Consider the following 16,196-nt stretch of genomic DNA (forward strand, 5'->3'; position numbering starts at 1 on the left):
AGTCATATTTCGGTACATGACTGTGCAGTGGTGTTACGATTTTTTACATTTATTAATTTTTAAACGCATTTATAAAACCATTAGTATAATTTATGACGAGATAATTTTAGTAAAATATTTACGATAAAAAATTATATTGATAATCTCTGTGATCCCAAATTTGACAAGAATTAGGCATTTTATTATTCAAAAAATCGGCAAAATTGATACATTTGAAGATAATTCTAAAGATACTAATTATAAGCTATGTCTTTGACCATTCAAGTGTGATAAACATCCTACGAATAATGATTGCTTTATAATAATTATTGACCTAAGAATAAGGTAGTGTTTTTTTGATCTTACTCCCTATCTTCAAATGTGTTAATCGTGCCCATTTTTTGAATAATAAAATGCCTAATTATTGTCAAATTTGGGATCACAAAGATTATCAATATAATTTTTTATCGTAAATATTTTACTAAAATTATCTCGTCATAAATTATACTAATGGTTTTATAGATGCGTTTAAAAATTAATAAACGTAATAAATCTTAACACCACTGCACATTTATGTACTGAAATAAGACTATATTCTAAAACATTAGAGCGAGAGGTTTAAAAGAATACTATTTTATGTAATACAAATACTTTATGCAGCCATCAAATGTTTAAAATAAATATAAAGGATAATAAGGCTTCAAAATTATACAAATAGATTATCTGCAACGTTTAAGGTATGTCCAGGATCATGCTTTGAAAATAGAAAAAAGCTCCATTTTGACCCACGCTGAGCACGTCCGCCCTACTCAAGAAAAAAGACCGCTTAATGGAACGCCGTTGGTTTATTTCTATGCACTTATATTACTAAATTATTTAATGGTTTCTCGTTGTTTTTATTTTTAAAGTACCAACTGTTATTCTGACGTTTAATAGTTTGTTTACGTAAGGAATTGCAAATTGCCGACAATGCAACGGAACGATTCTAAACTATAATATTATACTGTATAATCGTCACGATTGCAGTATCATACTGGGGCGTAAAGGTTCGGCTAATAACCGAACTATCGGTGGTTCGAATCCAATCGATTGCGTTTATTTTTGTGTGAAAAAATAAATTATGTGTCACGCCAAAAATACACTCTGATCTGATTTTCCAAACGCGCCTAAAGAAGTATAACTTCAAAAATATGGCTCTAAAAAAATCAAAATCGTTGTGATATTTAAATTTTGCTCTTCTATATAAAAGTTAGCATGTAACTGTGCAATAACATTGTTCTTGTGTGTAAATATTTAAATTCGTCTTCTTTGTAAATGCCGAGAGCGTTCTTTCAGTAATGCTCACGAAATGAAATCAAGAAGTTTCAAAGGTGTTATTCATTTTTCTCCATCATACTTTTCAAGGCTTAGTAGGTCGCTTGAAACAAAGCAAAGGGGAAAAAGTGAAACGCAACTATCTTCACACCCGACAGTGGATCCTCCTTTGATAGTAAAAGTAATTTCTCTTCTGTTTTATAGACTAGTTGTACATAACCGACGGCTATCCATATAATTTATATATTATACTTTTACAGTTTATTGTGATAAAATGGAGACGTATCATTAATAATACATGCTGTCATCTTGAATAATATCTGTGTTGCTATAACTTGGTGCACATAACGATAATTTGCGGTTAATTAAAAAAATAAACAGAATTTTCTTTACAGTACCTAGTGTATTCTCCACGATGGTCGAGTGGTTACTGAGTCGGCATATAATGTCGTGGGGCCCTGGTTCCAGGTTCCAAGGTCTGGAAAATTAGAATGTTGATTTTCAATGCGTACGGACTTAATAGGTTGAGCAAGTGGTTTACATCATTTCTCGTAAAAACAAAAATATGTTAATACAATCTTAACTTTTTGGAGGCTGGTTGGACCAATTATGGTCGCTTTTTCTCACCTACCTAAAATCCCCAGATATTGTCGCAAGACCGGGCGGTCACTAGTTATTATTTTTTCAGTATTTATTCAGTATTTATTAGTTAGTCATTAGTCGACCGTGATTGGAGGTACATTCAGTTACACTCAAGACAGCGGACGCGCCAAGGTTTGTTAGAGCTAAGCCGTCGTTAACCACATAGTGACTCATCCAAAACACATCTGTTCGACCTTCATTGTGCTAAATCTGATATAGTTTGAGCGAACGATCTATCATCATCCATCCTGAACTTGTCATCATCGTTTATTCCAAAACACAAGACAGTGATACCGTGCAAAAAGCGCAACCAGAGGCCAAACCTTCTTAGGATTAAACATGGTTAAAAACCGTACATTATATTTGTGTGGATACGAGAGATAATATATTATGTTCTTACCTATCGTTTATTCACAATACCACTGCTTTTGACTCTCTTAAAGACAATTATTATTACCCTATAAGCTGTAGGCGGTTTTTCAATTTATCTATTATTTTTTTTAATGATATTATAAATAATTACAAGATAAAAAGAACTTTTTATATACAACGTTTTTAAATTTTTTGTTGAATTATTATGCTCAATATCTTGATATGAAGTAAATAAAAAACAAACAAATATAGAACACTGAAATGTCATTTTGACATTTCATTTTGATTTCCATAATAACGCACGTATATATTATTAATTTAGTTGCTAGGACCACCCCCTTAACAACCAATAATAGTCTTTTAGTTTTTACGGATTTTTATGAAATAACTTTCCATACAAAACAGAATTAACTGAAAATGAATTCAATTTTGATCGAAGATGGCTAAAAGTATTAAAATAATGCATTGACATCGTATTCTGATATATTCTAAAAGTTTCAAATATCTAGCTAGTCGGGAAGTTAGTTAAAAATCGATTACAAGATTTGTACTGGACAAACAAACACCGGACAAACAAGAATACGAGCTAATAAAAACGTTGTAAAATGGAAAACTGGGGTTTGTGATAAATATACTTATCAGCGTATTAGCGTTATTATCGTTTGCATTTATTCATACACACGTCATGTAGCGATGCAGTTAAAAGATTTTAAAATAGGCTTTGCGTGAAAAATCGACAATACTATAGTTGTAGTGAATTGATACCTACGTAAAATTACAAATATAATTTGCAAAGTCTCAGAAAGACACTATTACAATCTGAGATTTAAGCAAAATTTTATGGATTAAAAAAACAGTCAAATACGAATGTATTTGAATATTTTTAATGAAAACATCAATAACGTATCAATTCAACTAATTTTTGAAATGATTGATTCACCATGTCTAGCAATTTTCTCTCGATGCTTACTAAAAGAAAATTGAGGGATTTATCGGCTTCGCGATGAAGAGTTTAGTTGAATTTAGAAGCATATACATTAGCCAATAAACAGTTTCTGCCAAGAATATTAGAAAGAATAAATTTTCTTCTTGGCTGACCGATGAACACGCTATGTTTACTACAGTTCAAATTTGCACCGTGTCTTAAATTGGAAAATAGTTTATTTGGATAATGAAAACTGCTACGAAAGATACATTACGCAAAAAGATAGACATTGATGAATAAACTGTATTTTATTTATAATTTGTTAAGTATTTTTGTTATTATTCAATAATAATTTATTTCAATCATGTTCCATTCAAACAAGACGTTACTAAAGGAGGTATATTAGAAGTAGGTATTATTGAACATGTAGAATTTATCTAATTATTGTTTTCAGAGGTGAGGACGGTGGTGGTTTTCACAAAGCAGGTTCAGGTATCGCTCCGTAGAAAGTGTCAACATTTTACAGCTATTTTGAAAAAAACATCAAACACATTTAGGACTGCAAATATAATATTTTCGTTGTGCAAACATATTAGTAAACAATTAGAATGTTATGTGTTCGGAATCAGAAATCTTTATCAACGGGCCCTGATACATTACACAGAAAGATAGACATTGATGAATAAACTGTATTTTATTTCTTTTTTGTTAAGTATTTTTGTTATTATTCAATAATAATTTATTTCGATTTTATAAATCATATTTGTTTGATATCTAGCACTTTAAATAAAAAGTGGTGTTGACAAAGCATGTGGATAGATTTTAGGGCATCACTAGAAAAGGGGAAATGGAGTACGTCTATTCTATCATCCCCACGGTTGGTGCCCTGGTTTGTGGAGTTTCCTTTGAAGAGGAACGAGCTTAGGCTAATACTGAGGCTAAGAACAGGGCACACAATGGGTAAACGATTTGATGTCCTCATGGAAAAAAGCGATTCGGAACTCTGCGATGGATGTAATATTTTAGAGGACATTGTACATATAGCAGTAAAATGCCCTAAACATGAACGTCACAGAGTACAGCTGCGAATTGCAGATATCTTTGAGAATTTCGACGAATTGAAAGGTACCCTGGCGGTGGATAAGACGAAAGAGCTTGGCAAAATTGTAAAGTTCTTTAACATAATCGGAGTGAGGACCTGATCGTCGGATCCCCTTCTAGAAGGGAAGAGGTGATATGATAGCGAGTCGCAGTCAAAGCTTCGGTATAATCATAAAAAAATCTTCTGTATTTTTAAAGATTTAAATATTTAAAAAAAAATGGAAATATTTTTTTTACATTCCTAAGGGGTAGTTTATGAATGAAATTACACGATGTTCTGTATTTTGAAACCCCCACTCCCTATTATCACAATTTTATTCATCATATTATATCCAGCTCTCTATCATGATGTCATACATGGACACCAGTAAACACTAATTAAATTATTATTACAACTAAAAGTTGAATGTTTTAATTTTTTTTTAAATAAATAGAAAGATAATTATGGCATGCTTTGTGCTAATCCACAGGCCGCATTATAATATTCAGTATATTTCACGCGAAGGGGTGATAAAAATGTACGTAAAATTTAAAATGTTACAATTCCACATACCCTATGTAATATGCATTGAGTAAACGTTTAAATGGATGAATAAATTAAGTCGTTTGTTCGTATTTTATATTTTTAAGGCACTTAATCCGAGTATATAACTTACGAATTTATTACCCTTAACAAGAGTTTCCCAAACTATCTGACGGATAATACTCTGGATAACACAAGGCCTTCTCAATTATGCATTTAAGTAAATATAAAAATATACGAAAAGAAGACAACAAAAAAATCGGTGTGTGTACTTATGTACGCGCGTTAGAAGTTGTATTTCTTTGGCGTAACAAAACAAAACTTGTGATAACCTAGATTCTTCGACTAGCTCTCAATTATCTTGTTAAATTACACACTTAAGAAAAAGGACCACTTATTGGAATGCTGTTGATTTATTTCTATACACTTTAACATATTTTATTGAATTATATAATTATTTTTCGTTGTTTTTATTTTTAAAGTAACAACTGCCACTACGACGTTTAATAGTTTGTTTACGCAAGGAATTGCAAATGGCTGAAAATAATAAATTCGCTGCCTAGGCAACGAAACAATTCTAAACTATAATATTATACTGTATAATCGTCACGATTGCAATATCATACTGTGGCGTAAAGGCAGTGCGTTCGGCTGATAACCGAACAATTGGTGGTTACATGTCACACGCCAAAAATACACTCTGTTGGGTCACTTCACGTCACATCACGTGGGGTCACCACTGTTGGGTCACTAGGGTGAGATTTATTAGCAGCGGATCGGTACAATAGTATATTATACATGATAGTTTCGAGCTAAGTACTTGGATTCGAGTGACATCTAGATAAATTATTCTTCGTTAATTTTACAATAAAAAGTAACACATTAACATTAAATTCTGGTACATAATCATATTTGACTAATTATAGAATCAGCGTTTTAAATTGAGTAGCGAAAAGAAATATTATTTGTTATTACAGTCGTAAGAAAATATAATACTATGAAAACTGATTATTCGGCTAATATACCATAATGGTATAATGTACTGTGATATAATGTAATAATACACCGTCTCTAATTTTGCCAATCAACTTGCTGGTCTAGCTAAGTTGTTTACTGGAAATGGATTCGCTGGGAATATATTACTGCAGGGTAATTTGATATAATAGATATTTGATCGCTTATTATTCTGCAGCTGCAACTCTGATCTGATTTTCCAAACGCGCCTAAAGAAGTATAACTTCAAAAACTATTAAACATAATAAATGTAAAATAAATGATATACTATGAAATAAATAAACCACCTACTTACTACGATACAATATCATAATTACGTATTTAATAGTATTCATAATATTACAGCATTATTTAATTTACCTGTCTTCGGCAATGTTACGGATTGTAAAGGAGAATTGAAAGTAAGTCTTTTCTCCTACAGCGGACGCATATAATTTGAAATTTTAGTTACTATTTTATCTGCATACCGAATTTGGCTATGCGAATGATCTGGTGGTGCTTGTGGACATATAAATACATACTCGCGATATTTTTACTTTTACGGAAGATGTGGCGAAATTAATAAATGATAACATTGAGAACGTCTAGTGCTTAAGAGTGTCAATGAACTATAGACACATAAAAAAATTTTGATTTCTAACTCGAAATTCGAGAGTATCGCTATTTTTGGAAATCAACATATCCTAAAAGTACGAGATTCAGCAGACTGAGGAGTGGAAATGTAGCATTCTTTGCATTGCAAAGTCAACTCAAATCCAAGCTATTTATTGAAAAGCACAAGGATATACAAACCAATCGCTCTATATATGTGTGAAACCTGGATACTAACGGAAAAACGGAAAATCAAAGCTGGTGCATCCGTATGAATGCTGACATCTGTGGACAATTTGCAGTGAATGTCTTGAGGGCGCAAAGACTCAGATGGGCTGGTCACGTTGTTAGATGCGATGCATCTACAGCACTCCATATGAAGAAACCGCTGTAGGCACTTGACCCTGGGACGTCAAGGAGGACGCGGATAAATCGAGTGTGACCGAATGGAGATGTCTAGTGAACACTTGTATAGTCGGCCATGGACCTGAATGATCTGTAACGCCAGCTTAAAAAAATCCATCCGGGAGCTCTGGGTTCTATTCCAGTAATTACATAATATTTATGTGATTTTCTCAAAGCCTGGATATTTGTGATTGTTCAAAATTACTAACAACCATATTGTACCATAAAGCAGGGACATGGTAAGTATTAATAATTACACACAAAAAAACGCCAGCTTTAATAAGTATTTCCGATTGGAACCAGCAATTATATCTGAGGACGCCAAATAGTGAGTCTCAACACCCTCTAATACCTCCATGGATTTGGTGTCTGGTAATTTCTGCCATCTATAATGGGAGTTAATGTTTTTAGCTAAAATGTATTCGTACAAAATGTTTTCGGATAAGTTACATGTTATATAATATAACATGTAATCCAATAAATGGCTTCCAATGTTTTTCAGGGGGGTAATTTACCCCACTTTCGGAATCACTGCTCTAAACAAAAGAAAAATATTTTAATTTGGATATCTGTTGGCCTAGATTTAAATACACTCAATAATGGGGCTTCATCAGGTCCAAGATTTATTATTATAGCTATACTAGTAAGCCAAGTCTATCTTAAATCTTGAAAATAACTTTATTTTAACAGTGATAGACAGAAGGAATTTTTAATACTAGTATAAATCATTCGACTTATATTATACGTAGGAGTATGTTGATAATGCACATATGAAAAAATACACACTGCTTATAAAAGAAGAGGTATTTCATACCGACCTACATATATATTTTTTTAACTATACCTATTTTAAAGAGCAGTGGCAACGAATTTAAATAGTTATTTAATTATTGCTTTGAATTATTGTAAATAATTTAAATACAAGAACTTGATAAATTTAATACGATGCAATTGGCATGAATACAGCGAATTGATTTATTATATCATTCATACGTAGTGAATATATTACGCGAGAAACAATTTTTGAGACTTTTGATTAATATGAAATTATTGGTCTATAATTGTAACTCATACTTGTATGAAGATAACTAGTATCTCACTTTGAATAAATAATAAAGATGCAGATGTTCCTATATAATAATATATAAGTTTATTCTGAAAAATGAATAGGTATGCAGTCAATTGACGCTATTATAACACAATAATTACTGTCATTCAAGTATTAGTATTTTTTATTGGTTTTTATTCATTTTTTCCATACAATTTATCAAATCTACAGTTAATTCGACTGTTGTCAAAAGGAATGGTTATTTATTTATGTCATATGGAAAGAACAAAACAAAAAGATGCCGGTCTCGTGCCAAAGAAATGCTTCGATACTTTCTGTTATCGTATCGAAAAGATTCAAGTAAATGAAGTACTGTCGAAGCTACGGATAAGTATGGGTATTTGTTCGTATTTCGTAGTAAAAAAAAAGTGTGAAGATAATGCACGTAACTACAACACAATGCAACATAATGGAATGTTGATGGAATGAAGGGTGTAACAGCGTAGATGACATATTGAATATAAAGCAGAGGAAACAGAACAGATATGTTGATAATAATCTATGGTTCACAAATAATGTTTTACTGACATAAACATCGGTTTAAATTAGTTTTTTTTATATTTCACTGAAATGAATATGGAATTACTGCAAGAAACAAAAATGCTTTCTTACCAACAGAATTCAGTAATAAGTTTAGTAGAGAAGCTATTAAACATGGTTTGCAGCAATCAAAATAATATCCGTAAGGCATAAAGCCCATCAAGACGGACGAGCGGGCGCGATCGGCGTAAGAAGCGTATATTTATAACCATAATCACACGCTTCTTGCCGCGCATTACCCTTCACCTATGTAATAAGAGGCCCAAGAAGCACAAAATAATTATTATTACAGCGCCCTCATAACAAAGCAATAAAAATATTATATTATTTCTCGGGGCTTGTGATTAAATATCGGACACGCAATAACTAAACAAAGCGTACACTGTTCTTAATAATGGCTTCTCGCCCGTCTTATCGACGACGCTTCGAGCAGCGTGATTTTGCTTGCTGTGTTCAATGAATGGACTCCGTTGTATTTTCGTTAAATCGTATCGCTGAGAAGCGAAAAACGGTGACTCATGCGGCAGGTGGGGCACAAGGCATCGTCAAATCCAGTGTGCGCTGGCGTATTTGATTACGTTGTATTTTCGATGATTTACGCGCCACTTGTAGAAATTTTGCGCTAGCGCCGCACTCGCTGCGTCAATGGGCTTTATGCCTTAGAGTTACAAAGGTGACGCATGAAACAAAAAGTCGGTACACTAACATAATACTGCATTTGTTTCGTTTCTTTTTAATTCATGATTCTTGACAGACTGACCAGACTAAAACTATTACCAACGTTCCAAAAATTGGCATACACAATTTTCATTCTTCAATCATATTCCATTCAAACAAGACGTTACTAAAAGGGGTATATTAGAAGAATTTATCTAATTATTGTTTTTAGAGGTGAGGACGGTGGTGGTTTTCACAAAGCAGGTGCAGTATCGCTTTGTAGAAAGTGCCAACATTTTACAGCTATCTTGAAAAAAACATCAAGCACATTTAGAATTGCAAATATAATATTTTCGTTGTGCAAACATATTAGTAAACACTTAGAATGTGTTCGGCAACGGAAATCTTTACCAACGGGCCCTGATCTATTATGTGGTCGAGTGAAAGGTGTACGTCGGTAATAAGAGTCGATGGATGTCAATCTTTAGTGATGTTTATTCGTCAATTAATCTCAAAGTACAGAGACATCGTGTACATAAAAGGAACTCCGGAGAGTTCGATCCACAGTAAAACAACTTGGAGAGTAGATCTGAGTCAACAACTGAACAACTTGAATGGTCAGAGTTGAATGGTATTAGAATCATTTACAGCAAATTATACATAAAATAGCAAGTACGTAATATTTGTGAAGATAAGTTCATGTACAAGGGTTTATATGTGTGTGTTGTGTGTAGCACACATTGCATTACACAGATAAATTGGGATTAAGGGCTTGCGCACACAGAGAGCGGTCGGAGTTCTGCGTTCAACCGACCGTTGACCGCTAACGTTCAGGGACAGCAGACAGGTGGCGGTCAACAATAAGCGTTCCATTTGTTTACAAACGTTGTACTAACACAAGCGCTGCATAATGCTTGACCGCTATATTCCGACTGCGAGTGGAAGTGAGAAAGCACCGCTGTTGCGTACTCACTCCCCCGTGTGGTTTCGCTCTATGTTGTGTGACTGCTCAGCGGAGGTACGGCGTTCTTTGTAATTCCGGGCATAGAACTCCAGAACTCCAGCGTTCCAATTGACCGGCGCGGTCTGACCACCGGCTGTGTACCCATACAGTATGAAGTCCATACAGTACAAAGAACGCCGAACTCCGAACGCGGAACGCAGACCGCCTGACCGCGCTCTGTCTGCGCAAGCCCTAAATATTATAATATTGAGTAGGTACATTGCAATAGTCGAAATTACACCTATCGAATATTCTTAACAATATGTACATAATTAGTAACTTAAAGGGTAGATGAAGACGATTTGTTGTCATTAGGTAGATATCATAGATATGGGAGTTAAGGATACACAACAAGAAAAAGAAAATGGCGAAATAAAATTTCTTTTAAGTCACTAAAATGAATAAAACAATCATGTTTAAAGTAATTTGTAAAATATAAAAATGGTGGGTGATGAATATAAACGATTTTAAAAACAACCTCTGTTTTAATTCTATGTAACTAACTAACAAACTGCATTTCATTTGTACTACCAGAATTAGAATCGAAAAAAATATCAAAAAAGTAAAGATGGACTTTACCGACTTTGAAATACATAATATAATAATTGATGCCAGTCTCAAAACCTGTCTGCGCCTGATATCTATGTGAACCTAAAACCGATATGTACTAAGTGAGGATGTACAATTTTATTCATACACATAAGCCCTCTTACCAATGTTTTAATAGAATTTATTTGTTTACATACCTTACTACTTGCTATTGTATTAATAAAATTGTCTAAATTTAAAAAAAAGTCCTGATGCACCGTAAGTATAATAGGTTTGGAAATCTATGGTCCAAATCGTTATCGTAATAAACAATCCACGTAATAGTTTGCTAATTAATTAAATACACCAAACGTATCAGGTTGAAATCGCAGCCACTATGGGGGTCTTTGAATAATGAACGGAAACCGTAGGAGGAAAGTTTCAGTAAATAATTATCTAAATTAGTAGAAACTGGTTTACGGCTCAGTTTAACAAATCAAAGTATTTTCTCTCCCTAAATTTATTTATTGATTTGTTAAAAAAATAGTATTATAATATAACGAAAGTTGCCCAATGCGTCATAATACACAGAAAAAATACAGAGTACACAATAATTATGAATAGTAAAAAAATAACATAGAATAAAAATATAATCATTACTAATAACAAAAAAATATGAAAAATTATAAGTACCTACCTAATATAATAATAAATGAAAGTTCAAAAAATAATTAATGATTAAACACTTAACCCATTTACTGTATCCATAAAAATTAAGTACTTTAAGAAAATATATCAACCTCAAATTTAGTTAACCGCTCGATATACAGCATCAGGTCCGTCCTGTGGTAAATTAAAAATTATTTATTTAAATTAATAAAGTGAACTTTACAAATTAAAAAATTAATACTATGTCTTTGAACATTCAAGTGTGATAAACATCCTACGAATAATGATTGCTTTATAATAATTATTGACCTAAGAATAAGGTAGTGTTTTTTTTAAATACGCCATTTCTTTTGGCATTCCCCAGTGGTTAAGCTACGATATACGGCCGTAGCCATAAATTGACAAACTATAATTGAAGTAGGAAGTAAAATAATGTAAAATGATGATGATTTTTTTTTAAATGCAAAGGTTGTACGTCTTCAAAGTCTTGCAATGCAGCTCCCACGTATCTATTTCATCAGAGATGGCGTTCGGATTGTTGAATACTGTGACCACTTCCTTCAACTGAATATTTTTTTCCAAAATACCACACAATTTAATCTTTATATGGCCAAATAGAGAGGATGTTGTATCACACCCACTGAACGCGTGTGTGAAAAGAATGGTACGTGCGTCATATTTAAACGATTTTGTCAAGAACAACACATCTGGTTTACTTCCCTTTCCAGGTTTTCGAAAGACTAAGTTGTCCAAGAATTGTCCTCTTGCCGACATCAGCACAAGAAGGTGAACATCTTTACCTACAACAACTACTCTTTTGAATTCATTTGCTTTTAAAATGTCAGTAGTTACAATAAAACATCGGCATCCCATCCTCTTCTGCCTGGTTCACTTTTATGCCAACCTGTAAGAAAAGCGATTTTTTATTATTTTCGTTGCTCAAAAAAAGTTTCTGGTTTACCTGATTGACAGTGTTTCCTTGAAACATAATTTCAGGGTGTGATTTTAAATTTATACGGCGTAATCTTTCTACAAACTTTGTTCCACTGGATTCAGCATTTGATGAATATCCGTCAAATAAAACTCCAATTTGTGACTTATGGTGTTTTGTCAAATAAGCCAAATATATCTTCGCAATGTCACCAAAAGATGAATTTCGGGACCACACTACTTTATATAGAAGATGTCCTCCATCAACCACAATAAACTGATCGTTAATGTTGGTGCCGTGAGTCTCAATGCTGGTGAAAGCCTTGTAGAATAACGATTTTGTTCCTTTTCTCATACTCTGTTCTGAAAACAGTGACATGGGGTAGGGTGCTATTTCTTATGTAAAAAAATGTTGCCAATCTTCCTCCGTTTCTTTATATATACATATTCTTTCAAATAGGGTAAGCGGATCAGCTACAATAACTTTAGCGCATCCTGCTTTCATACTACCGCCAACGGATGCAATGGTAACAATTTTGTCTTTTCTTTTGAATTTAACATTGTGAAAGTCGTTACCGACTATTCCATTAATCCCTTTTAACCACTCTTCTTGGGAATTATAGCAGTTTACTGCTGTTTCTCCAACAATCCCACTACTCAACAACATTATCTCGTCGGTTTTGGGAAATGGGTAGTGTAATGATAGCCATTCAAGAAGCTTACTTGAGTCAGCATTATCTCGGTCAATTCGGGAACTTCTCATGTCAACATGCTGTTCCGATGATTCGGACTGAACATTACAGAATAACTCAATTTCATTGCATATCTTCTGCATACTGACCATTCCCAAAGTTCATCTGGTTAGAACACTGTCACTTATGCTTCTGCCCTGTGTTAGACCTATATAAATCTTCATTGTTTTCTTTAATGTTTGTTGGATGGCATACCCAACCAAATTCCACTCCAGTGTTTGTCAGAGCGACGTATCGTAAAATATTCGCTGCTACTGAACTCCTCAAATTCAGCAGCGTCCATTTCTCTTTCAGTTGTTGCATATCCTGAAAATAAAAATGAGCACTTTTGGCGTAAAGAAAATGGCCTGCTGCATGAACATTTATTCAATACTTTTCAAATCAAGGTTCCAATCACCAGTTCGTTCGGCCTGAATAAAGTGTTTGATGAGCGTTGTCCTGTAACCATAGCTTTGCAGTAGAACCATTATTTTCTAGCAAACACATGGCTTTTTCAAATTTATTTATGACCATTTTGAGGACAGTATCATTGGAATGAGCGTTTGATAACTCCGTTCTATCAATACTACTAGTAAGGTGATGGAGTGCACCTACTTCTTCTTCGGTAAGTTCAATTATTGTATCCCAACACAATACACATGTATGTGTATAACTGCGCGCGCGATGGAGACTAAACTAAAGCAAAAGTGGTACTGATTCGTATCGTGCGCGTATTGGAATGTGGCCCTTTCTACCACTCCCACTACCCTCCCCCCACCCCCACGCACCATCTGGAACATTGGGCCTATTGGCCATAAATTAATAAATAAAGTAAATTTACTAAATAATAAAGTCTAGTTTGTAACCCCAAACTGTTTATTTGTAAGATCTTAAGATTAAAATGGTATTTCTTCTCATTAAAGTTTGATTTTTTACTAAAACGCGTGTTTTCGAATACATATATATTGTTTTCAACAGCAAATATCTCATAAACGGTCAGAGATAGAGAAAAAATGTATGATTTAAAAAAGCTTTAAAATTGTATATAATAATATTTTTGCTACGACCGACCATTTTTGAGATATAAGCGAAAAACCAAAAAAAAAATCCCAAAAATTTGCGGTTTTTTGCCCGCTAAAAGTTGTGCCAAAGTCATCCGAATTGGCAAAATCGTTTTTTTCGTACTCATCATTATATACAAGTAGGAAAAAAAAAATCTTCTACCCCACCTTTTGCAACCAAAAAGTACAGATTGACTGGACTATTAAGACCACAATGTCTATTATAGTGTTTGTTAGTTTTTAAAATTCAATTAAACCCTGCCTCATATACGCCGTAGTAGATAATAGTTAAAAAATATTCGTTTGTATAAAATATCTAAAATTAATCAAAATTAATCATTAAACAATAAATAATTTTACATATTTTGTAGATTATATTTTTATACCGATAGCATACCTAAACTATTATGGTTTGGCTTAGGCAGGGCTTGATTTAATTTAAAAAAAACTGCAAATTGTATTGCAAATTGTATTCTTAGTTGAATGAAAACAAATAAGTATGGTTGACAAAGTTTAGTGTGCACCTTCCAGGATTCGAACCTGGGACCCACGGCGTGATAGTCCGACGCTTAAGCCGCGCGGCCACCGTGGGTGTTTGTAACTTATATACCATATAATAAAATATATTTATAACCATAAAAAATATTTTGGAGTAATCCGTGACGTCGGCTAGTAAAGTAATACCTACTTTGATTTAAAATACAAAAGTCGATAGCCAATTTGGGGAGCGCTTCAGATAGTATTATAAGAGCCAATAGTTAGAATTTGTCGTAATTAGTATGATATGAGAGATGCAGGTTCGATTCCTGATTCAAAAAAGATTTTTTCTATTGGTTATAATCCATTTTCTCAGAAGTGTTATCAACATTATGAATGTTCAATATTTACAATATTACATTATTAAATCTTGTGAATTATTCGTTGAATAAAAAAAAATAGTTAATTAAATTATCTACTTGTTATAATATAATTAATAATAAATATCATTAATCATGTGCATAATGAAAGTGAAAAATGAAGCTTCTTTTGTTGGAGTCATCGTCGGTGTTACCAAATGTCGAATACAAATATATAGGAGTAAAAAGTTAAAAAAAATAAATAATATAATGAACACCTAATATTATATCTGGCAAGAAAAACATCAAGTTGGCAACGCTGGTAATGGTGGGTATCTACATGCCTTGGGTGTAATTGAAAATTCAAGAGTGATCCATCAAACCGTGACAGACAACGTGCGTCTATTTATAGTTAGCTACACGTCGTTATCTGTATGACAAGCGGCGTAAGAATGAAATTTGATTTAATTACATGTAATCATTATAAGTGCATTATGAAGTCTCACTTCACGAAAATTCTGGAAATAAGTAAGATACAAAGCGGGCTATCTTCACAATAAAATTGTTTGTTTGGAATATTATGCAAACTGCGACATTTGCTACAGTCAAAGCTAATTAAAGTATTAACTAGGTATTAACGCGATGAAAAAAGTGGCACGAATTACAATTGAAACATTTTTTTTGTTAATGCGAGAATTTGAGTTCACACAACAATCTTTTTGAACAAATATAATTTTAGAACATCTGAGAAAGACACAGATTGAAAAATAAATATTTTTGGAACGTATCTGTACCGAGCGAGACTCGTCATCACATACACCTGATTCCAGTAAATGTGGATTTTTAATTAAATAACCAGTACAAGATATTAATCATGCCAAAACAGCGGTCGAAATGGAAAAGTTTACGAACCGGAGGGCTCGACAATTTTCTGAAGATATTTAGTTATCAAATATTATGTATATTTTATAAAAATAAGTTTGTTAGATTTTCTATTATATGGCATATTTAGCTCAGATGGTTAAATTTTTTTTCCATGAAACGGAGCGATAATTTTACCAATTTCACGAACCGGACGGCGCTCCGGTGCCCTCCGGTCCATTTCGAGCCCTATGCCAAAATTCACTGATACATCCAATGTATTATTTCAATTTCTGTTAATATTGATAATAAATATTACATAACTAATTAATAAAATAGAAATGTAAAGGCAATTCATCATGAATCAAAGTTTTATAGGTTTGACTCGGTATCTTTATGATAGTTA

The sequence above is a fragment of the Rhyacophila brunnea genome, unplaced genomic scaffold (assembly GCF_057557595.1).
Source record: "Rhyacophila brunnea isolate RB1 unplaced genomic scaffold, BYU_Rbru_1.0 scaffold_12, whole genome shotgun sequence".
NCBI lineage: Eukaryota > Metazoa > Arthropoda > Insecta > Trichoptera > Rhyacophilidae > Rhyacophila > Rhyacophila brunnea.